The sequence below is a fragment of the Danio rerio genome, chromosome 6 (assembly GCF_052040795.2).
Source record: "Danio rerio strain M-AB ecotype USA chromosome 6, GRCz13ab, whole genome shotgun sequence".
NCBI classification, from domain to species: domain Eukaryota; kingdom Metazoa; phylum Chordata; class Actinopteri; order Cypriniformes; family Danionidae; genus Danio; species Danio rerio.
Genome location: NC_141026.1, coordinates 45,260,001 through 45,283,275, shown reverse-complemented (window position 1 = coordinate 45,283,275; position 23,275 = coordinate 45,260,001). Strand labels below are relative to the sequence as shown.

The following is a 23,275-nucleotide window of genomic DNA, read 5'->3' as shown; positions in this document are numbered from 1 at the left end:
TGACAGTTAAATATGACATTCGCTAGGCAGGCAATGGTCAAACACAGAAGCAAACGCTTACATACAGGTAATCCAAAAGGCTAAGTCAAGTAACAGGCAAAAGGTCGATATACTGTTGGAGGCAAACAACGAAAACCAAGCAACAAGGCATACAAAAATACAGAAAGACTAGACACAGGAAATGCTTCGTGATGTTACAAGGATAAACCAACAAGACTCAGCAAAGTGTGTGACAAAGTGAGCAGTCTATAAACTCTGAGTCCTTAAACAGCTCCCAGCTGTGTGTTTGTAATCAAAGGTGAACCGGAACAGGTGTGAGTGAGGTGCATGACAGGATTTATAGTTCATATAGTGACAGGATTGTAGTCCGAGTGTAAGGAAATGTTTACCCGCGATCTGCAAAGCCTAGCTCACTGATAACTGTGACAGAATCACTATTGTGTAATGAAATGTGTATTTTAAAATAATTTTTTATTCAATAGATACTGCAAAATGTAAATAAAAGGGCATGGGCAACTCGTGCGAAGCATGCAGGCTGAGAAAGACGTTCCATGGGAGACTGCTGCTTTATATTTTTTATATTTTTGCTTTATTTTCAACTACAAGTGATCACTTACTTTCAATATTAATACAAAAATTGTAATTCTTTGTATTTTTGAAAGTAAAAAAGTGTTTACATATATATATATATATATATATTTATTTTTAAGATTTCTTATTTGGCATTTTTATATCTGAGAAGATGTTACTTGGTAAATGTTTATGATAATAAGGTCCGTCCACATAAAACTGCGAAATGTGACATACGATGCATTTTACTGTCATATTTTGTTTACTATATTTATAAGGTTCAAAATACAATGCAAAAAAATCAAATAAGATAAAGTCATTTTCTTAAATATTCAAACTTATTTATTATACACTATGAAAGTCTTGTTGCCAACCCAAGGGACAACAAATAATGACTTGACTTCTAGTTGATCATTTGGTTTCAGAAGTGGCTTAAAAGAAAGGCTCTAGATTACGCTTGTTTTACCAAAATAAAATATGATCATGCCTTGATTTTTAATTATTTAATTAGGACAGTAAGGTCTGACTTTGCTAAGACAAAAGTCTTTTCACTTAACAGAAATGATGTACAGTATAAAATATAAAGTCATGGTGCAGTGGAAAAAGAATTACTATTGTGTATGACTCCCATGAGCTTGGAGGACTGCATCCATACATGACTTAAATAACTTATTAATAAAGTCATCTGGAATGGCAAAGAAAGCAATCTTGCAGGACTCCCAGAGTTCATCAAGATTCTTTGGTTTCATCTTCAATGCCTCCTCTTTTATCTTACATCAGACATGCTTAATAATGTTAATGTCGGTGACTGGGCTGGCCAATCCTGGAGCATTTTGACCTTTTTTGCTTTCAGGAACTTTGATGTGAAGGCTGAAGTATAAGAAGTAATGTAATGAGCAGCACAAATGTCTTGATACCTCAGGCTGTTGTTGTTGCCATCCACTCTGCAGATCTCTTGCCTGCCCCCATACTGAATGTAACCCCAAACCATGATTTTTCCTTTACCAAACTTGACTAAATACTGTGTGAATCTTGAGCCCATGTGGGTTCCAATAGGTCTTTTGCAGTAATTGTGATAATTGTGATAATCTTCAGCCACTTTTCAAAAATGAAGTAGAAGTCAAGTTATTATTTGTTGCTCCTACAACTCAATATTATTAGCTTCTTTTAGAATGCTTTTTTAATTGACTACATAACAAACCACTGTTGCCCAATAACTTGCCTAATTAACCTAATTGCCTAGTTTTAACCTAGGTAAGCCTTTAAATTGTACTTTAAACTACATACTAGTAACTTGCAAAATAATTAGTAAAATATGATGCACTGTCATCATTGCAAAGAAATCAGTTATTAAATTATTTGTTAAAATGTGTTGAAAAAATGATCTCTATTAAACAGCACTTGGGAAATATTTTTAAAAGAATTACAATTTCCAACAAGGTCTTATATTTTTGACTTCAATTGTATATTGTAAGTGCACTCAAAATCTCTGGACTCTTTTGGAAGTTTCTTCCAAACTTTTTTTGGCTTCAGTTTAAGCTCTCATTTCTCCACTTAACATGCCAGTTTTCAAGGTTGTGTCCTCTGTGCCGTGCTGGCAGGTTCATCCACTTCATTTAGTGTTGCATGTAACAGTGACATTGTGCTCCCCGTGCCCTATTCACAGACACCCACAGGCGAGCGCTCGGTGGTGCAGAAATGCTGAAAGACGTATTTATGGCTCGAGCAGGAGAGACATCCTTTCATATGACAGTTCATTAAGATGACGCCTCCCAAAAGGGGACTTCATAGTCACAGTGACTAATGTGTTTCCTGCAACACGCATACAGTAGGAAATACTAACCTGGGCTTCATACTGCAGCGTAGCCTGAAACATCCAGGTTTAAACCCCCCTCTCCCTTGACTCTGCGTAGCCTGAGTTCTCAAGGGTTTAGCCATGGACTTAATTAGGCAGGTCTGGCCTGGTTAGAAGCAACTGGACAAGAGGAAACCCTACTTTTCCTGCTCTTATATACAGTGGCTGTGCATAATTTTTCTTTTCTCGTTCACGCGACCTTCCTCACTGGTGTCTTCCCAGTTCTTGTGGGTGTGCTTTATGTGCTTGGTGATTTATGAGTTTCATTATGTACACTTGATGCAAATTAGCATAGACTTGTCTTAGTTTATAGCTGTTCCATTCATTCATTTTGGCAGGAACATCATGGGTCATCTTTTTTCCCCCACTTTTGTAATCGGCAGGGTTAATTGTCTCATTGTAAAGCATGTTTTACTGCAGATTCTTGGAGTGAAGTCCCTTGTCATCCTTAAGAGAGCAAAATAAAAGGGTTTGAATTGAATTATTGTAATTCGGAACAACCCAAGCATTTGTTTCTCCATCAAACTCCAATATGCATCCACATAAAGCTTATTCTTCTTTTTATGCATATGTGGGGGTCAAATATAAAAGTTATTATATTTAGTATACTTTGCTGCTTGTACTTTTTGAAGGGACGCACTGATATGAAAATTTTGGCTGATAAAATAAATTAAATATAGGGCGTGCATTGGCACGAGGCCGCTGCCTGAGTGCCCGAGCGTCCCACCAGTGAGGATATACAATCATATCGCACTGCTATGAGCGTGATATTATGTTTATACAACAGTTTGATGGCACAATTGTGTATACAAGTAAGAAAATCAAACATGGAGAGTCTTCTTCTTCTTCTTTGGCCTATAGTCCCGTATGGTTGCGGGGTCGGCTCTTTGTAACAAGCCATTTTAGACTTGTCCATATGATAACGGCTTTTTTTTTTTACACATTCCGGCCGGCCTGTCACTCTCATACACTCATACACTACGGACAATTTAGCCTACCCAATTCACCTGCAGCATGTCTTTAGACTGTAGGGGAAACCGGAGGAAACCGCGCGAACTCAGGGAGAACATGCAAACTTTTCACAGCAATGCCAACTGAGCCGAGGTTCAAACCAGCAACCCAGTGACCTTCTTGCTGTGAGGCGACAGCACTACCTACTGCACCACTGCTTCGCCCAAACCCGGAGAGTCCTTTTTATTAGGAACAACTTTCTTCCGCCATTCATTCACATCTGCAGCTGACGTCAGAACAGCAGAAGCCGTTACTAATTCACCAACACTACTTAAGAGCTAGTATTTGAGTGACTCTCTAAAGCGTAATGTCTAAAGTGATGACAAAACAGCTGATTTTGCTCACACTTTAAGATTATAGGGCTGAATGTTACATGAGATCCCATCCATCTGCAGAGATATCTTAATATAGTGTTACTGTCACAACACACAATGAAGACGTGGGAACCCAAATGCAAGTTAAAAAGTTTATTGTACACACAGGAGAAGATCAACAACAATAGTGAGTGGCTGGAAGTCAGACGATCACAAGGAGAAGGATGAAACTGGAACAATGGCAAATCGCCGTCAACAGAGCGGATCAAATGTTATTCGGCAAGAACTTCAAATAGCGCACTCACCACCAGCGAACTCAACCAGGAGAGCCTGACAGAAACACAGAGAATCGTGAGGACAACGAACTGACAAGGTGAGACAGGAACGCTGAACATTTATAGGCGTAGTAATGTGCTACACCTGCGGTGCGCTGATTATCAGCTGAGCGGTGCTAAGCAAAGGCTTGCCGGTGACAGCGATCATGTGACCGCCCAGCTGATGACATGAAAACAGCAACAACTGACAGACACGCGACTCCCACACATAAACAGAGAAAAGCGCACACACACTTAGTATACCCGCACTGCAGATGAAAAAAAACAATCATGCCTACGCAGACACATCATAGAAGAGCAGATAGATCCACAACCGTGACAGTTACAGTCTATAGTATTTCTCTGTTTCATTCGGGATATCACAATAATTAACCCCAAAAAAAACACAATCACTACCAGACTGCTGTTGTGTTTGCGATAAGGAAAAACGCTAAACACATGCGGACTTCGCTTCTTTCTTTCTGCCAACACAACATTATGACATGATGTTTTCCAAGCCAGATGACAAAACTAAAACTCAAAACTAATATAGTGGACAACTTAAAAGTAATAAATTATTAGCTGATCGTTTACTAACTTATTGGGTTGATAATGATAACATTTAAAGTAACCATTTACTGGCTGATGCAGATATTGTCACATGTTTTTGGTGTGTTACTGTGATCATGTCATGTGATCTTCCTCATGTTTCCATGCTCCATGTATGTTTGTTTACGTCACGTGATTCCTTTGTTCTGTTATCCCGCTGTTTGTTAATGTTCATGAGTATTATCTGTGTTTCTCCCCTGTTGGTTATTAGTTCAATCATATCCCTTGTATTTATACCCCTGATGAGTTTGTTTAGCCCCTTGTCTGGTCTTGAATTGTCATCACTTGTTGTATTCCTGTGGTCCCATCATTTCCAGTATCTTAATTGTCATCTCTTGATGTCTCTACTGCGTTTATGTTGTAGTGCCTGTAGTAAGCGTCTTTGTTAATAATTATGTGTTTTGATAACTCCTGTGATCCTGTGTCTCTTTAGTAAGTGAAAGTGTGACAGATATGACCAATATATTGTGTGTCACTACTTATGCATTCAGCCAAATATAGTAATTAGAATGATATGCAGTTACTGTATATGACTTTTTGTCATTTTGTTAATTGATTGTCCACTATTTAATTTGTCCATAATGTGTGAACACTAAACTGAATCACTGTTTCACAGGCAGACAAGAAACAAGACAAGAACAATTCAAACAGGTGCCCATGTTTCAGATAAACATTTTATTTAGAGTCTCTAATGTTAACAACTTAGTTAAATAAGTGCAAAAGCTTTTGGAAATTATTATTTTATATCAATTTACAAGAGTCCTGGAGACAAGAGAAGCCTACGTAAAGTTCACCAATTGTCTACATCTTTATTAAATATACACACTGTAAAACCCAACAGTCAGCTTTATCAAATGAAATGAGTTTACTTAAACTCTGCCGTCATCGACTTTCGCTTTCAGATTTAAAGGGCTAGCGTTGCACCAGACCCCCGTAAGTGGTTTCGTTAGAAAGTGTAGAATCTATATTTTATGCACATATGCATCACTTTGGTTTTTATTCTACTGTATAAAAGTTATTTACACTTAAATACACAGTATTTTGGATACCCGAGCTAGGTATTTTACATTGGTTCAATTCAATTCAATTCAATTCAGCTTTATTTGTATAGCGCTTTTACAATGTAGATTGTGTCAAAGCAGCTTCACATAAATGGTCATAGTAATTGGAACAGTGTGGTTCAGGTTTTAGTGTTTAAGTTCAGTTCAGTTCAGTTTAGCTCAGTTCAGTGTGATTTAATCATTACTGAGAGTTCAAACACTGAAGAGCAAATTCAACGATGCGTAGCTCTACCAATCCTGAACCATGCGAGGCAGTGGCGACAGCGGGGAGGGAAAAAAAAACTTCACCTGATGGGAGTGAAGAAAAAAAACCTTGAGAGAACCAGACTCAGTTGGGCACGACCATTTTAATTTCTCCGCTGGCCAAAAGTCTTGTGCAGAACTTCATTCGCCGTGGTTTATGCTGGAAGATGGCCTCAATGAAGACTCGTCTGTCCCTGGAGCGTCGCTGGAATCAGACACATGTTCTCCACTCCCCACGACCATCAGCGCAGCAGCAGCTCAGGATATGGCCTGGTCCCGGATATGGAATCCTTGGGATCATCACGTCGCTGGTCTTGGATCCAATCAGTGACTCCGCCTAATCTGAGGACCTCGGGATGAGTATCCCCAGGTGAAAATAGAGAATAAAGAGAATAATTAGCGTAGCTGCTGTTCATAGTGTATATAAGCAAAATGTAGAAGCCAGTGTGGAACCTGCTAGGTGATGCACTGAGTGTATGCTTTACTAAACAGATAGGTCTTTAATCTAGTTTTGAACTGGGAGAGTGTGTCTGAGCCTCGGACATTACCAGGAAGGCTATTCCAGAGTGTAGGTTCATTTTCATTATTTTTTTATATGACACATGTACAAGTTATAGCTCAAATGAAAGCTCTTGCCGGTGCTCATACAGTTCTAGCATTCTTTTTACTGAATTATATTCATATGCCAAACAGTCGTTGAATGAATTGTGGTGTTTCCATGGCGCAGAAATGTAAACAATACATTCATGATCAATAAGCAGCCCCAGATAGCACAGACAGCTGTCATCTCTTACCCTATGCTGTGCCCTTCAGGGCCATTCTCCTCTGTTTTTGTGGTGATGTGCATAAGTGATCCTTTTATATGTCTGATGTGGTCCAAACACAGTGAATTATGTTTGATCAAACAAAAGAATAGTGAATTATGTAAACAAGGATCGGTCTCTGTGGCTTGTACAGCCCCTCTCATCAGTTGGAATGCAATAACTTTTGCATAGATTATGGTAGAGACCTTTTTGTTTTTTCCTTTGATTACAGACATGTGCAGGAACCACCAAAATTAATTACAGCACGCTAGACCACACCGAACCTAAAAGGTACACTTTTTAAATTTGAGTTTATAAAAAAAAAATACAAAAAGCGCCTTTTTTTAGGTGTTTATTATAACACAGACAACATATACAGTTATTTTAAACACTTTCAATAGTGTTTTATGAAAATTCAAAGGGTTTTCTTTAAAATTATACCAAATTTTTGCATTTACACCTCTGCATGAGGATTTGGGAAGCTTTTAAATTTGGGTAGGCAAAATCCAGGCGGAAATCCCCAAATAGCAGCAGAGTTTAAGTGGTTAACTCAAAATTGACTGAAAATTAATTCTTTTGATTTGAAAAGAGTTTTGGCCTCAGTGTTGAAATTAATGAGTTAATTAAATACCTCATTACTTCAACTTAAATGGAGTAAGTTCACAGTACTCATATAGATTAGATTTTTAACTCAAATGGTTTGTTGCAATCGGTTTCCTCAAGCAATTTAACTTGCCTTAACTTATTGAGTTTTACAGTAATCAGTTGGTTTGAGTTCTCTTCATGTATTGGATTTTACTGGGCTCAAATTGCTTCATTTACTCAAATGGATTAAGTTCGCAGTACTCATTAGGATTAGTTTTTGAACTTAAATGGTTTGTTGCAATCGGTTTCCTCTAATGGTTGGAGTTACCTTAACTTTTTGGATTTTACAGTGCATTTAAATGCACTTAAATGTGGAATTACCCAGCAAAATGGATTTAATAATTTTAAAAAATAATAATAATTTTAGTTATTTTTCTTCAGTCACCGGAACTCAGCTGTTATATTAACTATAGGGATAATTCAATAACTTACTCAGTAACAGTGGAGTATATTTAACCCATCCCTAATTTTAACCTTGAAGTAATGTTTGACTTTTTGACAGCTCAACTTAAGCTGAACTAAAGCTGTTTTTTTAAGAATTGATCTAGCTCTAGCTAAGAATTGAAAAGCAGAAACATCTTGTGACAATTAAACATCTGATACATTAAAGCCTAAACATCTATTAATATTAAAGTATATATTTTCTACCACATCACAGACTCTGGATAATGATGAAGGATGGGATGAGCACCTGTGTTTGTTCACACTATCAAATAGAATTTATACTGCATATCAAAATAGATAGGATTTGAAAGGCTGTACATTCAACTGTATGTATACACATTAAAAAACACTACATTTGAGCTTAAAGGTGCGGTGGCTCAGTGGTCAGAACTGTCGCCTCACAACAAGAAGGTCACTGTTTCGAGTCCCAGCTGGGCCAGTAGGCATTTCTGTGTGGAGTTTTCTCCCTGTGTTCATGTGGGTTTGCTCTGGGTGTTCTGTTTCCCCCACAGTTCAAAGACATGCACTATAGGTGAATTGGAGAAACTAAATTGGCCGTAGTGTATGAGTGTGTGTGTGTGTGTGTGTGTGTGTGTGAATGTGAGAGTGTACTGTATGGGTGTTTCCCAGTACTGAACTGGGGGCTGGTATGCAATCCCCTGCGTAAAACATATGCTGGAATAGTTAACGGTTCATTCCGTTGTGGCGATCCTCGACATATAAGGGACTAAGCACAAGAAAAATTAATGAATCAGCTTAAAAGCTATTTCTGCACTCTTTCTTAGTAAATATTTTCATAGGTTCTAGGACCAATGATATCTAAATAAATGTTGCTTGGTGCAAATCGCAAGCTGTGGGACCACTGTTGCCTCTCCGCTCTCACAAACCCTTCTTCCCAAGCTATCCAAATGATTATACTGACCAAGACCTTAAGATGAACCAACCAAACTCTCCATTGAGCTCGCTCTGGTGTCAAACTATTGTCTGCTCTTGCCTTCCTTCATCCATCAACTTAGGAAACCCCCATTACTGGGCAGATGTTCCTTTCTCATTGGTGTTCCTTGAGAACGTGAGTTTCGGAATGCAGATTTGAGGCACGGGGGAGGCAGGAAGAGGCTTGCTCTCCGTCTTTCCCAGCCTTGGCTATAATGGGTGCTGCAGCAGCCGTGAGTGGCTCTATTGAACCCTCGCAGAGTGCGGGGCAAGAGCCTGGCGTCAGGGTCAAGGTGACAGCGCTTAGGTCGATGAATATGGATGACGTGGCTCCATCTGCTCCTACTGCAGCGTGTAAACAAACACAAGCGTGTGAATAAGAGGCGGGTGATGCGCTCCCACTAAATGACTGTGCAGTGTGCCATAGCAAAGAGACAATTTCCCAGCCTTGGGTGCACTGATACATCCAAGGGGGAAAGCATCTGGTTTGTTTTCGATGTGCTGTGAAGTAGTACGACATGTAGTATTACCTTGTAATGCTCAATGTGCAGCATCAGAATCTTTATTGTCATTTTACAAAATACAACAGAATATGAAGAGTTATGATGCAAATTCCTCTAAATCCATCAGAATCTTTTTTTATAAATGAGCATTTTCTATCAGGCGCCTATAATTAGGTTCAGAAGTTTCATTTTATATGTAATGATAGAGTAATTAGCTAGTAAATAAATTACCTTTTATTTTAAATGTTACTTTAGACAATTCTTTGGTTTTTAAAAGAGTAGATTTTCTTTTGCGTCAAAACCAGCTAAATCCATGTGTACTTTTTTTGCTGAAACCTCTAAATCCATCTATTGAGACAAGACAATGTCATTAGTTGAAAATCACTAAAGATGCAAGCAGAAATTATTTTACCAAACATAAAACACCTAAAAAGAAAAAATAAATGTTTAAAAAATACAAATAAAAAAAATGTGCGCTTAATTATTGATGTGTTTTTAAAACCCGATCCTATCAGAAACGGACAAACGCTAGTGTGAAGCATGAAATAAAAAAAGGAGAAAAAAAGCAGCATATTATCTCTTCAGCAGACATGAACAAACCACCATAACTATTATCTTCACCTTTTGGGCTAATATGAACTGGAAATGACTCTAATAGAGGCTACACGTGCTGTTAGAAATTACAGACACAGTTAAGAGGTTTTCGCTGACTGTAGGCTATAGTTTGTGTTGTTTTTGCGTCAAAACCAGCTAAATCCATGTGTACTTTTTTGCTGAAACCTTTAAATCCACCTATTGAGACAAGACAGTGTCATTAGTTAAAAAACACTAAAGATGCAAGCAGAAATTATTTTACCAAACATAAAACACCTAAAATTAAAAAATGTGTGCTTGATTATTGATGTGTTTTTAAAACCCGATCATGTATAACTATTATCTTCCCCTTTTGGGCTAATATGAACTGGAAATGACTCTCTAACAGAGGCTACACATGCTGCTAGAAATTACAGACACAGATAAGAGGTTTTCGCTGACTGTAGGCTATAGTTTGTGTTGTTTTTGAACCTAAATAAGGACGAAATGTCTGCTGTGTGTAGTTCTTCTGTAGTTGGTAATATATCAGAGACTGTAAAGGGCTGTATGTGTTCATATATGTTCATTTATCTATTTATTTAATATAATTACTGACGTTTCAGTAGGCTATTTCTCACTGTCATTGATCTGCGGTTATAATCAAAGTATGTTCATAGAAAAGTTAGTAATAAACATTTATACAGAAATATTTTTTTCCATGTGGTCTCTCATCCAGGTACTCATCAGGCTCAGCCCTACTTAGCTTCAGTGAGTACCCAGTCTTGGGCTGCAGGGTGATATGGCTGTGCGTAAAACTGATTTTCTGATGCAGGGTCATATTTAGACACACTGTACATGTTATGGATCTCTGGTAAGTCACATATACCATATCTCACAAAAGCCTCTATTTGTTTTTGTATATTTAGGTCCAATCCTGAAAATTATTGTGTGATCTTTATGCGAACTAAAGCATTTATTTATTTATTTATTTAAAAATAATGATAATATATATTTATAGTGAAGTGCAGTCAAATGTTTGTGGGGAATAAAAGAGTGGGTGAGTGACATGACAAAACCCTATTTTTGTTTCTTTTCTTCAAACAGTCAGAAATAAACAGTGTTTTATCACATGACACAATCACAATCACTTTACTGAGAGCCTCAAATTAGAGTCTGTTATCTACTCACAAATAAACCTGACAATGTGCCTGAGATTTACACGTGTATCATTTAACAGCTCTCAGGGGGAGCCCGTGCCTGTCTGCAAATTTAATTTACTCATCTGATACGTCTATGGCTTTATCCTCTTTCATGTGTTACAGCGATAAGAGTCCCAGAGGAGTCTCACAGCGGACAGCAAATGTCACATTTGTATAAAGACGGGTCACAAAATAGCCCTGCATGGAGATTGCACTCATGATATTTTAAAAAACCTGCAATGGCAGCGTATTTAATAACCATGTAATATACAGTGTTCTGCATATTTGAGTACACCTCATTTTGAAAAGGAATATTTTGATTAATTTCTCAGTAAATATAGACAATGTATAGACAATTTGTTGCATTTAAAGAAAACAAATTTATTAAACAGATATATGTATTAAAATAATATTTTAGTCACCAAACATATGTAGAAATTGAAAGATGATACAATTATATTCGAGCAAAATATTGCAAAACAAGAATTACAACCTACAACATTTCAGCAAAATTTTATTTTATTTGTTTATTTATTTATTATTATTATTATTATTATTATTATTTTTGCTTCTCTTGATTTTTTTTCTTCTCTTTTTTATTTGTATGTAATATTTTTCTATACCATATAAATTTAGGTTGGATCTTTATCGTAAGTTATTTTGTTAGATAATTTTGTATGGCTTCATATTAAAAATATGAATTTAAAAGATGGATTTGTGAGCGGTGTACTTATATATGCTGAGCATTGTATGCATTCAAAATGATTAGCTCTTTATTATTTCCAGAGTGCTTAAATGCCCAACACATTTTTAATATAATAGTTTTAATAACTAATTTCTAATAGTTTATTTTGTCTTTGCATTGATGACAGTACATACTACATTTCTTGTTATATTGCAAGTTGCTAGTAGATATTAGATACTAGTTTGTTTTCTTTTTTATTTATTTTCTAAATAATGTTTAACCGAGCGAGGAATTTTTCAAAGTATTTCCTATAATATTTTTTTTCTTCTGGTGAAAGGAGTTACTAGAAAAAAAGCAGTTTTTCATAAAAAAAAAAATGTTATGGCCAAAATTATTAGCCCCCTCAAGCAATCTTATTTTGATTGTCTAGTAAACGAACTATTGTTATACAGGGACTTGCATAATAATCCTAACTTGCCTGGTTAATCTAATTAACCTATTTAGCAGGGCTGCACAATATATCAGTTTCAGCATCTATATCGCAATAGTCACATCGCATGTATATGCAACATTGAGTCTGGGTTATTATTTATTAATTGTGAGGGTTTTAAAAGGACTGAGGCCTATGAAATTGTACTATGTATAACTTTGACAAATTAATAACGATAGATTTTATTGAATTGGTTATAAAACAAAGCATATGTGGCATTATTTTACATTTGATTATTCAATTACTGTATGCCTGAATACAGTTTGACTCCTTGGAAAACAATAAAACAGTGTTTATTTAATTTTTGTCTTTTTCTTTTTTGAACTTATCGACATTTGTAGATTGTTTATTATATTTTATGCACTCTCCTACTAATTCATCGCAATCAGTCTAAAATTAGAAATTATTTTCAAATGTTTTTTTTTTTTTATTTAGTTAAATTCATATGCATTTTGCAATAAATGTTTCAGAATAAAAAATAGCACAATATTAGATTTTTTTCAATTTCGTGCAGCGCTACTATTTAGCCTTTAAATTGCCCTTTAAGCTGTATAGACATGTCTTGAAAAATATCTAATGAAATATTATTTATTGTCATCATGGCAAAGGCAAAAGAAATGCGTTATTAAAACTGTTATGTTTAAAAATGTGTTGAAACAATCTTCTTTCTGTTAAACAGAAATTCAGTAAAAAATAAACAAGGGGCTAATAATTCAGTAGGGCTAATAATTCTGACTTCAATTGTGTGTTAGAAAAATATTATAGAATTTAGATTTCAGTCATATTTTAGTCTTCTGAATCGTTTTAGTTTATTTTTGTCAACTAAATCTACTCTAGATTTAATTGACAACAGTATATTTGGTATGTAATTTATTAAAATATTTTAAACATTAATTTTACAAAATATTCTAACTTAAAATTAAATAAAACATTCTTATTAAAATATGGAATAAAGCTTTTCCTGTTGTGATTCTGCCCTTTTGGTCTTGTTTTGGTGGCAGTGTCCAGACACTAGTCCTCTCTTGTCTTGTATGTTGTACTCGCTTGCTCACGATGAATGTTCTCATCCTCGTGTTTGTGTTTGTTCTGTCTGCAGCATGCCGTTTTATTCTCAGCTTCTTAGTCTAGTCGGCCTCAGCTGGCGCTGGAATGATACATGCATGTTGCATGTGTGAGTGCACAGTAAGTGTTTTTATTTACCATGAACTCATGTCTTTCGTTCTGCTTACAATGGATCAGTTACTTTTCAAATGTGCGTGTGTACGTCATGCATCACATACATGACAAGATTAATTCTGATTGGATAATTGTCAAAATACATCCCTCAAATACATTCTTGTCTCATTTTTATTAGTCAACAAAAATGTCAGTATATTATTATTATAGTTCTCATCATCATCACTTAATTTTTATTTAGTTTTCATCTAGTTTGATTATTTAGCATCTAGCATCTAGTTTCATCTGTCGGTAACTATGATGAAAATTATGATGAAAATGTTTCGTCAATTAACTCAAATTAACTCTGATAGGAAATATTGTGAAAATATCTATGCTCTGTTACACATCACATGGGAAATATTTTTAAAAGATTAAAAATTTAAAAGGAGGGCTAATAATTCTGCACAAAACTGTCTTTGATTGTGTAATAGCCAAACAGGAAGCATTGGAGTCATCTTGAGAGTGAGATTGCAGATGGCTCTTAATCAAGATTTTACAGGAGGCAAAATGGATTATAAACTTAAAAGTTGAGAAGAAGCCAATCACGACACTGTCGTATGGGCAACCATTATAAGCATCTTAAGCTCTTTGCTGTGGGGGGTTTAACATTGGCTGGTAGTTTGGTGTAGTGTTTGTAAGCCCCATGTGGTCCAACTTTAAGCTCCTTCTGTCTAAAACGCCAATCAGCTGTGCCGAATGAATACATGTTGAATTGATGCATACTGAATGGCAGTCTAGGGAGTTTAAAGAGGACTATTGTCCCCTGATTCTTTCTGCCTCAAACTAGCAGGTGTAATCCACAATATGCGAGTAGTTGAGTTAGATCATCTTAAACTAGGGAGCGTGTGTGAACAATAGCAAAGCGTTGCACATATGGCTGTATATTTTTGGAAACAAGACATCTTTATGGCGATTCAGACAGGCAGATCTACCATCGATATTTTTGTTAACTAGATTGTCAAATATTGGAAAATACAATTCTGATATGAGACCATTGGTGTTTAGAATTAAAGCACGCAGATGATAATGTCGAATGAATTTCTTTTTAATACAACCCCAGACTGGAGACTACCATCTGTTACATGGCATGGTAATTCCCAAAATCCCTATTTGATCTTATGGTTAGCTGCTTTTGTCTCTGTTGAGAGTGGCTTTTCTCTTCATGAATGATCTGAAAATTAAAAGTAATAATTTGTTTCGTTTTAAGGGATGTCAGTTGCTACTAATTCTCATGATTGATTCTGATATAAATAAATGATCGATGAATTGATCAATTCTGGCTTGACATTCTTGCTGGCATGACAGGATGTGTGAATAAAAACAAAGAGAACTAAAGAAACTAAAGAAGGAAAGAAAAAGTCAATGGTTGATCATTTAATAGAACCATTTAATGATGTAATTTTTGTACTTTTTAATTTAGTTTTATATTTAAAATATCAACAATTAATTGATTGCTGGGTAATTGCTGACGATGCTTCACTCTTCATTGGTGGCCTAGTTAACAGACCTTGCTAGAAAATAATAATAATAAAACAATTGGAAACTTCAAACTCTCATATCTGCTGAAAGACAACGTGTTCCCAATTTCAGCGCTCTATTGTATTAACAAACACTTGGCACAGCGAGAGGAGGCAGTAATATGAGTAATTCAAGATAAAGGATTGCTTGGATCTCAATCTCTGTGACAATTTTTTTTTTTTACTATGTAAAGAAGGAAAAGTCAATATTGGATCATTAACTGTCTTAATGTTCCATGCTATTATTGAGCTGAATTTACATTTTGGGGGTTTGAAAGACACAAAACACGATGCAAAATATAAAAGCAGCAGCTGAGTGGCTTCAGTTCAGTTTTTTCTTTGCAACTGCTATGGGCGTTTGTTCTATATGTCTTAAAATGGGAAAAACACAACTTTAAAGCATTAAATCAATTTCTCAATATGCTTTGAAAGGTAATGGTTTCTGGCTAAACTAGGCAGTAAGTCAATCAATAAATACATTTGTTTCAACTTCTGCTATTTGTCCAGCATTGCATTGTCCTTATGAAGTGAGCACCAGCTGTACTGTAAAACATTGATCACAAAGGGGGAAAAAATCATAGTTGTTTTATATCTCTCTTCTGCCATGTAAGATATTAACAAGCACATTAAAGAGGTCCTGATGTTTTTTCAGGACACTCAACACTGTTAAATTAATGTAAAAGAATGTTGGATGACCTAAAATATAAGCTAATATTCTTTATAAGTCTGCAGTCAATAAAAAGCCTATTTTCAGCTGCAGGCAAAGTTTTATATATAGTTTTATAGTTTATATATAGTTTAGTATAATTTATAGTTTAGTATAGGTTATATAGTTTATAAATAGTTTATATATAGTCTAATAGTTTAGTTAAGGCAAAAAAATAATTGCAAAAGCGAAGAGAAAAGCCGAATGATGCAACAAGCAAACCTCTCTTCCTGGTGCTGGAAAAAGAAATTAAAATGTACATACAAGTGATTTCTAAGTCTAAAACCAGAAAAGCTATTAAAACAGTACATTTTTGCATAAAAATGTTTGTATAAATGTATTTTCTGTACCAAAAGTGCATATAATAACTTTTGTTAACAACTAAATTAATTGTTTTATTGTTATTTATTTTTTTCTTTTTTCATTTAATCCTTCTTGTTAAGGATTGTGAAGTGATTTTATTGGATAATGAAATTGTACATACTAGTTCTTGTTAGTAAAGCAAAAAAAAAAGGGAAAGAAAAGCTGAATAAACATAAAAAAATATTAATAATTACTCAATTCTTAATAATTAATAAAAAATGTTTTATAAAATCTTGAACAAAAAGTTGGAATATAATGTCCATATTCCACTGATTGATTGTTTAAAATTAATTCTTTAATATTTATTAATTCTTTACAGAAAGATGCATCAAAAAAGCAATATAGGCTCATTCTGAAGATGTATTCCTATATAATTTTCTGGAGATCTCGAATTATATAGCCAGAAGTACGTATGGCTGCATTTCGTCTTTAAAACTAAAACTACGGGCCTGTATGACAACATTCCTTTTTGCGCTAACCAGCTGACCGCTTATCTCCGTTTGGAGGGCTTTCCCGCTGGGACCAGTTTGTCTAGTTAGCTTACTATCTTAGTCCGCAAACTTGAGACGCAGAGAGGAGCTGACCACGACGAGTCTGGCGAAGAATGATTCCAGAAAGCAAGTAAGACAAAAACAGCAGCCAAATAATTAAATAAACAAGTAAATAACAGGGTGAGAATGTGATCAAATCTGAAAACATGGTATAAAATAGGAGAGGGCTTTTCTTTTTTTTGCATTGCTTTTTAAAATTGTCAGTTGGGTTAAGGGAAGTGAGTGGGCAGGTGAGTCTGTGCTTTTAAAAACACTATTGGTTGGGGTTAGGGAAGGAGGGGGGTGGGTCAGTCAATCAGTCAGTCGACAGTGGCCTCTAGTAGGTTTGCACAAGAATGGCACTCGCAAGAGAAATCTGAGATGTCAAAAAGCCTACACAGCGGCCTTTGGTGGATTCTTAAAAACAAGAACTGCAAAAAACGTACCTCCTGGGACGTATTTGGTGCTCTCCAGAAATGTATATATCGGTACGTTTTCAGAATGAGCCTGGGATGAGAAATGTGTTTTGTGCAGATGTCTCCTCAATTTTCACGGTTAGTATTGCTATTGGTGCCTGTTTTATTTTTATTCGCTAGTTTTAGTGCTGGATAGTTTTCTTTTATATAATTGTTCTCTACTTATTTAGATTTTACATTCTTTACATGAGCTTACATTTGAGTCATTCATTTAGCCAATGTTTTATCCAAAGCGACCTACAAATAAAGCAAAAAAAAAAAGTCTTTAAGTATTAAGTGTTCAAATCTTTAAGCATAGAACATATAGATTTAGCTACATACAAGAAGCTAAACATAATTAAATGGCCTCATGCACAACATAAATGTGTAAATGTCACATCCTTTTAGATTTTCCTGGTGCAAAATGTCCTGCATCTTGCACATAAAAACCAGTCTACAGGTTTACTATGACATTTGAAATGGTCTTGTTTTACTAGATTTATTACAAACTGTTTACAGATTGAATAGAGGCAATGAATGCATTCAAATTCTACATTCAACACATGCAAAATACAGCTTCTTTAAGGATCGTGTTAAATAGCGGAGACTTAGTTTTGATGCTGAACGAACACAAAGGTCTCCTAGTTAAATCTAAAATGTAAGCCTCTATCCAAATATAATCTCTCAGTGCATTGGATTATACAGATTAACCTCATGTTTGCACATTAGTTTTGTGTTTTCCAGGGTGGTCGGGGATCAGTGCCTGAAAGTGGCACACAATCTGATTTGAAGCCTGTGATAAGAGAGAAGTTTTGTGCTAATGGTTGACTGTTTACAGTCTCACGATGGTTTAGAGCTCTGTGCAAATGGATTTTATTCCCTCTATCCATGGTGCTGAAATCCTGAGGGATGCACCGTGTCAGATGTATAGAGCAATATGCAAATACTATATACTTATCTGGGAAGGTTTCTTGTAGGGCTGCACAATCATTTCAGCATCGATATCGCAATGTGTGAGTCCGTAATAGTCACATCACACGGAACTTAAGTAATTACAGTTAACAACATGGAGTCATTTCAAATTTTAACCTTAGATAGAAGGTTTAATATTTGCAAGTGCTTTTAGGGCTTGTGACTGTCATCATTTAAAGCAAATGTAAGCCATTCAGGCACAATAGATTAAACATTTGTAGCTTAAAGTGTACATTATATAATTATTTACTCAATTTAAAGGATACATTATTGTGTTGTTGCTGTTATCATTATAAAGTGATTAATTAATATTTGTTTATGAATGCTGTTTGACTCCCCAGAAAATCATAAACCATTGTTTATTTTAAAATGAAAGCTTTATTTACACTACCCTACAGCAACTAATCCCAAATTGATCTTAAATTATGAATTATGAAGCTATTCAAGTCATCTGGTCAAATTGCATTTTTATCGCAATGTCTCTGCCTTCTAAATGATTTTGAGATATTTAGCTTCAAAGACCCTAAATGTGAATGTAAATTATCAAAATTCTTACAAGTTTGCAATTTGGGATAAAACAAACAGGGCAAAAGCAGATAGAACCTTCTAAATTCTCACATTTACACACATTTTTTCAGTTTCAGGTTGCTTCTTAATTTTGTGTGGCCCAGCATTATTTACTCAAATCTGATTTTGTGTTTCTTTCTGGTTTTCCTGCTGTCAACGGAGCAGTTCTGCAAAATGACAAAGAAAGCTCATCCTGATTGGTCCTCGTATGTGCATTTGAAATGCTGATTGGCTTACAAAAAGAACCTTATAGAGCCAAGCTAGAGTTTGACTTTGTAGATAAAAACTTTTTTGTTTTAAAAAGTGTTCAGATGTAAACAACTTATAAAAGACATCGCATAATGTAAATAAGTTGTCATTTAATCAGAATAAGTGAATAATTCAAATTTTGACAAAAATGTCAGAAAGAAACTTGTAATTCTAAGGTGAATAAAATATTACAAAAATGTCAGTTTTTCCAATACTGTGCAGACCTAGTTTTTAGTCAACTTACATGTTTATTCTTATCTATACTCTTATAAAATCACATCTAGCTTTTGTTGCTTTTCTGATTAATTGTCAAATTTGTTTTCCCTTTTGTGTAAATACTGTTCATTTAAATAATAATAATAATAATAAAACAAATGAGTATAAATGCAGTTCCCAGAGGTAAAATAAAGAGATTTAAATCTGACTAATGGATGACCTACTCACAACCTCAACGGAGCTACATTTAATGAAATATTCACTTTGACCTGAATATTGTAGACACTCCTTCAGCACTTTCTGAGACAGCAGATCCCTGATTAAACAGCTTGCAGAAAATATTAGGAGTAATGATACTGTTTTATATTGTAAATGTTTGGGCAAAACATCAGGAGATGTTTTAAAATAATGGTGGTTAATGTTCGTTGATTTATTTATTAGCATGAACAAACAATGAATAATACATTTATTACAGTATTTTTCATCTTTTTTGACGTTAGTTAAAGATGAAGTTGCTCATTGTGGTTTCTTGTTAACCTAATGTATTAGTAAACGTTGAACTGTGATTACCATATTCTGTACAAGACTGTTCATACTTGGTTCATGTTATTAAATATATTAACTAAAGTTAATAGTTATTTTAAAGCTGCTACCCATCTAGATATTGCATAAAAAATGTATAATGTAATATATTAAAATAAAATAGGAATATAATAGAATTATATTATATTATATTATATTATATTATATTATATTATATTATATTATATTATATTATATTATATTATATTGTATTATATTATATTATTCTATTTTAAATGACTCGTGACATTGTTATATGTACATGTATATGCATAAAGTTGGTTACCAGGCAGAGCTGCTTAATATTTAAAGTACATGTGGTGTGATGTGTTAAAGTCACTGCCTTCTTTGAGAAAGATGAGAGACAATTAAATATTGCAGAGTTTTCTTGAAATTTTAAACAGATGCGTATATGGGAGTGTCTCACTAAGATTTAAGCTTTTTGGATCCATTAAAGCACAACTAAAACTCAAGGCAATACTTTAGGTCACAATTCATGGTATACACTCACAAATAAAAAGGTACACTGTGGTATAAATAATGTTCCTTAAGGAACAGTTTTGTACCTTTGTAAAAGTTGTACCTTATATGGTACAGAAAAGACTTCTTATGATACTGTTCTGTACCTTTTATTGAAATGAAGGTACACAATTGTTCATATTAAAAAGGTACATAAGTGTTGGACAACTCTTTTATTACAATATCTATGCAATTAAGTATTACTTAAAAGGCAAAGTGATTTATAAATAGTTTCCATAATTACACTTGAATCATCATTTCAAAGTATTTGTTTAAAAAACTTGTAAAAATTAATTATTAAGTTTTATAAGACAAAGCAACTAAATATTTAAGGCATATTTTATAAATATTTGGTAAGCATTTTCTGATAAATAGTTTTATTATTAATATCTGCAGCTTTTTGGCATTTACTTTCCACTATACACACGTGAGCTGGCAAAAGTCCTGCATGTGCAGTGTTCATGCACACATTTTAGTATTGTAAAGCTAATGGAACAGTGTGCATATCTCGTTACGATACTTTTGCATAATTCTATTTCTATTTTAAAAATTAAGTCAATTAAATCACTCTTTAAGTGATTACAAAGATATTGTGTAAAAAAATGTTTTATAATGTACATGAGAGAATGTGTTTCTGAAACATTTTTGTGAAAAGTGTTGTGAAATGTTTAGCGAAAATCGATCTTTTGATTTCTGTTAAAGTATTTTTTATTCTTTATTGTGAATGGAAAAGGGGCATATACACAAAAATAAACTTTTTTTTAAAAAAACATTGTTTAAAAATGTATTTGATTTTGAATTTACTGAAAATAAATTAATACATTTTGGCTATAAAATGCCTTCACATAGTTTAAATAGGAACACATTTGACATTGTGACAAAGTGTCTTGTCACTGTAGTGGTACCTTCATGGATCAGACAATATTGTATCTGCAGGCTTAAAAAAGCAAAGGTACATTTTGGTTTCCCATGGTACAAATCATGTCTTTAAAGGTATAAACTGCAATGGTACAAATGTGTTTCTTTGTCTTAAGGTACAGTTATGTTTAATAAAAAGGTACTGCCCCAGTGACGGGCTTGTATCTTCTTTGGTATAACTGTGTACCATTTTGTTTCTGAGAGTGCATTCACAAACCTTTAATTAACTCTACCAGCTTAATAAACTACTAATAGCAGTTTATTTAGTAAGATAGAACTTACATTTAGGTTTTGGGCACGATTAGGGAAGCATACTTAGATAATACTTTATAACTATGAATAGTTAATAACTTAATAATAGGCAGGTAGTAAGCCAGTATTTAATAGCATGAATTGTGACGTAACTTAAGTGTTTACCAATTCCTACTCTAACATCTATTTCTTGTCTTGTTCTAAACATAAGTTTCTTGAGATTTGAAACAATTTGCTGGAAAATCCAGACCATTAACAGTGTTCTTGGTCAGTTCATACAATTAGTTTTTTTGTTATCCTATTAAGTAAACTCTTCTGCTTGTGCTAATCAGAGAATTCAAGTGTTTTGGTATTACATTTTTTTTCTGAGTGCAAGAACAATGGCAGTAAGTGTGTGGATGTGATTTGCTCTGCATTGCACATATTCAGCTAATTTAGTTTGCTCTTTTATGATTATGAATCTCCGTCTTAAAGAGAAAACCAAGTTTCAAATTACAGTCTAACAGTATACGGTTCGCATAAAAGGGTGATTGAGAGGGAGCGAGACTGAGTTGACATGTGAACATGCTTTGCTATGGGGGATTAGATTCCTCCGTCGGGATGAGAACTGTTAGCCTGTATCAAGGCATCCAATCTGCCTGGCAACCGTTGCTGTGCAGGCATGAGCTCTCAGCTGCATGTGAAAGAATTTCTTCCCTTCGGTAGTTGGTTCCTTTATCTCCCCCACCCATTCCTTTTTATAAATTTTCTGTGTGAAAGGTCACGACCCTGACCCTAAACACGGGCACTGCTGTGACCCCTAGACGAGAAGTTCTGCCCTCTTTGTTTTGAAGGAGGAGGGGCATCTGTGACGGCTCTGAGAGATTCACGAGTCACATTAATATCGAGATAGCATGGTACTGAATGTTTACCAATGGTATCTTATAGGATCATTGATATACTGAATGTGTTCCATTTTAGTTCTTGCCATTTTTATTAGTTATATTATAGTAGGTTTATATTCTCTTTAATAATTAGAAATTGATTGTTTGGATGGACGAACGGACGGACGGACGGACGGACAGACGGACAGACAGACGGACGGACGGATTGACAGACAGACAGACAGACAGACAGACAGACAGACAGACAGACAGACAGACAGATAGACAGATAGATAGATAGATAGATAGATAGATAGATAGATAGATAGATAGATAGATAGATAGATAGATAGATAGATAGATAGATAGATAGATAGATAGATAGATATTTTTTTACAGTGTGTATAAATGCTTAGGACTGATTTTTTTAAATTTTGGTAAAAAGTGGTTAGCGAATCACAACAGACTAGGCCAATTAACAGCCAATCAGAGCTCTTGAAATAGAAAAAAGTTTTGCTGCATCTCAAAAGGCACACTATATACTATATGCTCTTATCACTGTGTACTTATGCCCTTACACACTCCACAGCATACACTCAAAATATATTAATGCTGCTTGTTCAAGCTACCTGTTTAAAATAAGCTGAAACAACACAATTCTTGTCATTTTTTTGGCCAATTTATTTGTTTTATGTTCAGTCCACTTAAATTTGTAAACCATTAATGTAACTTAAGTATTTTGTGTTGGGACAACATGAAGGAATTGTGTTAGTCCAATTACCTGATTAAAGGATTTGTGGGTCCCTGCATGCTTTGCATAGATTGAATGAAGAGAGGGAAATGTTAACAATAAAAGTAATCTTAGGTGTTTAAAGTTAATATAAAGACTTGTTAGAGTTTGAAGATTTGGAAGATTTTCATGTAATGCTTTGAGTTTTGAGATTGACACCTTGCAGAAGCACCCATGCTTTGGGTTTTGGCAGCTTTATAAGCAAAAATGCTGTTTGTTGCTTTGCTCAGTGAGCGCGATAACAGTCCTAAAATGAGTTCTGAGATCAGTCTCAAACAACTGTAAATGTAACTCATAAAATATGCT

At 34.7% G+C, this 23,275-nt stretch overlaps 1 protein-coding gene across 46 annotated transcripts in view; it reads left to right on the top strand.

Annotated features, from left to right (window-relative positions):
- lrrn1 (leucine rich repeat neuronal 1) overlaps positions 1-23,275 on the top strand; it is a 126,438-nt gene that overhangs the window by 77,622 nt on the left and 25,541 nt on the right. For 13 of the 46 annotated variants that reach the window (XR_015492834.1, XM_087255842.1, XM_087255843.1 and 10 more), the window contains 2 exons: positions 10,615-10,749; positions 13,349-13,434. The exons of 11 other annotated variants lie outside the window; for them this stretch is intronic. The gene's annotated coding sequence lies outside the window, so the exon portion shown is untranslated. Of the gene's footprint in view, positions 1-3,918; positions 4,124-10,614; positions 10,750-13,348; positions 13,435-23,275 lie in introns of all 46 variants that reach the window. 22 more of the 46 variants (XM_087255854.1, XM_087255848.1, XM_087255850.1 and 19 more) reach the window with 5 other exon arrangements.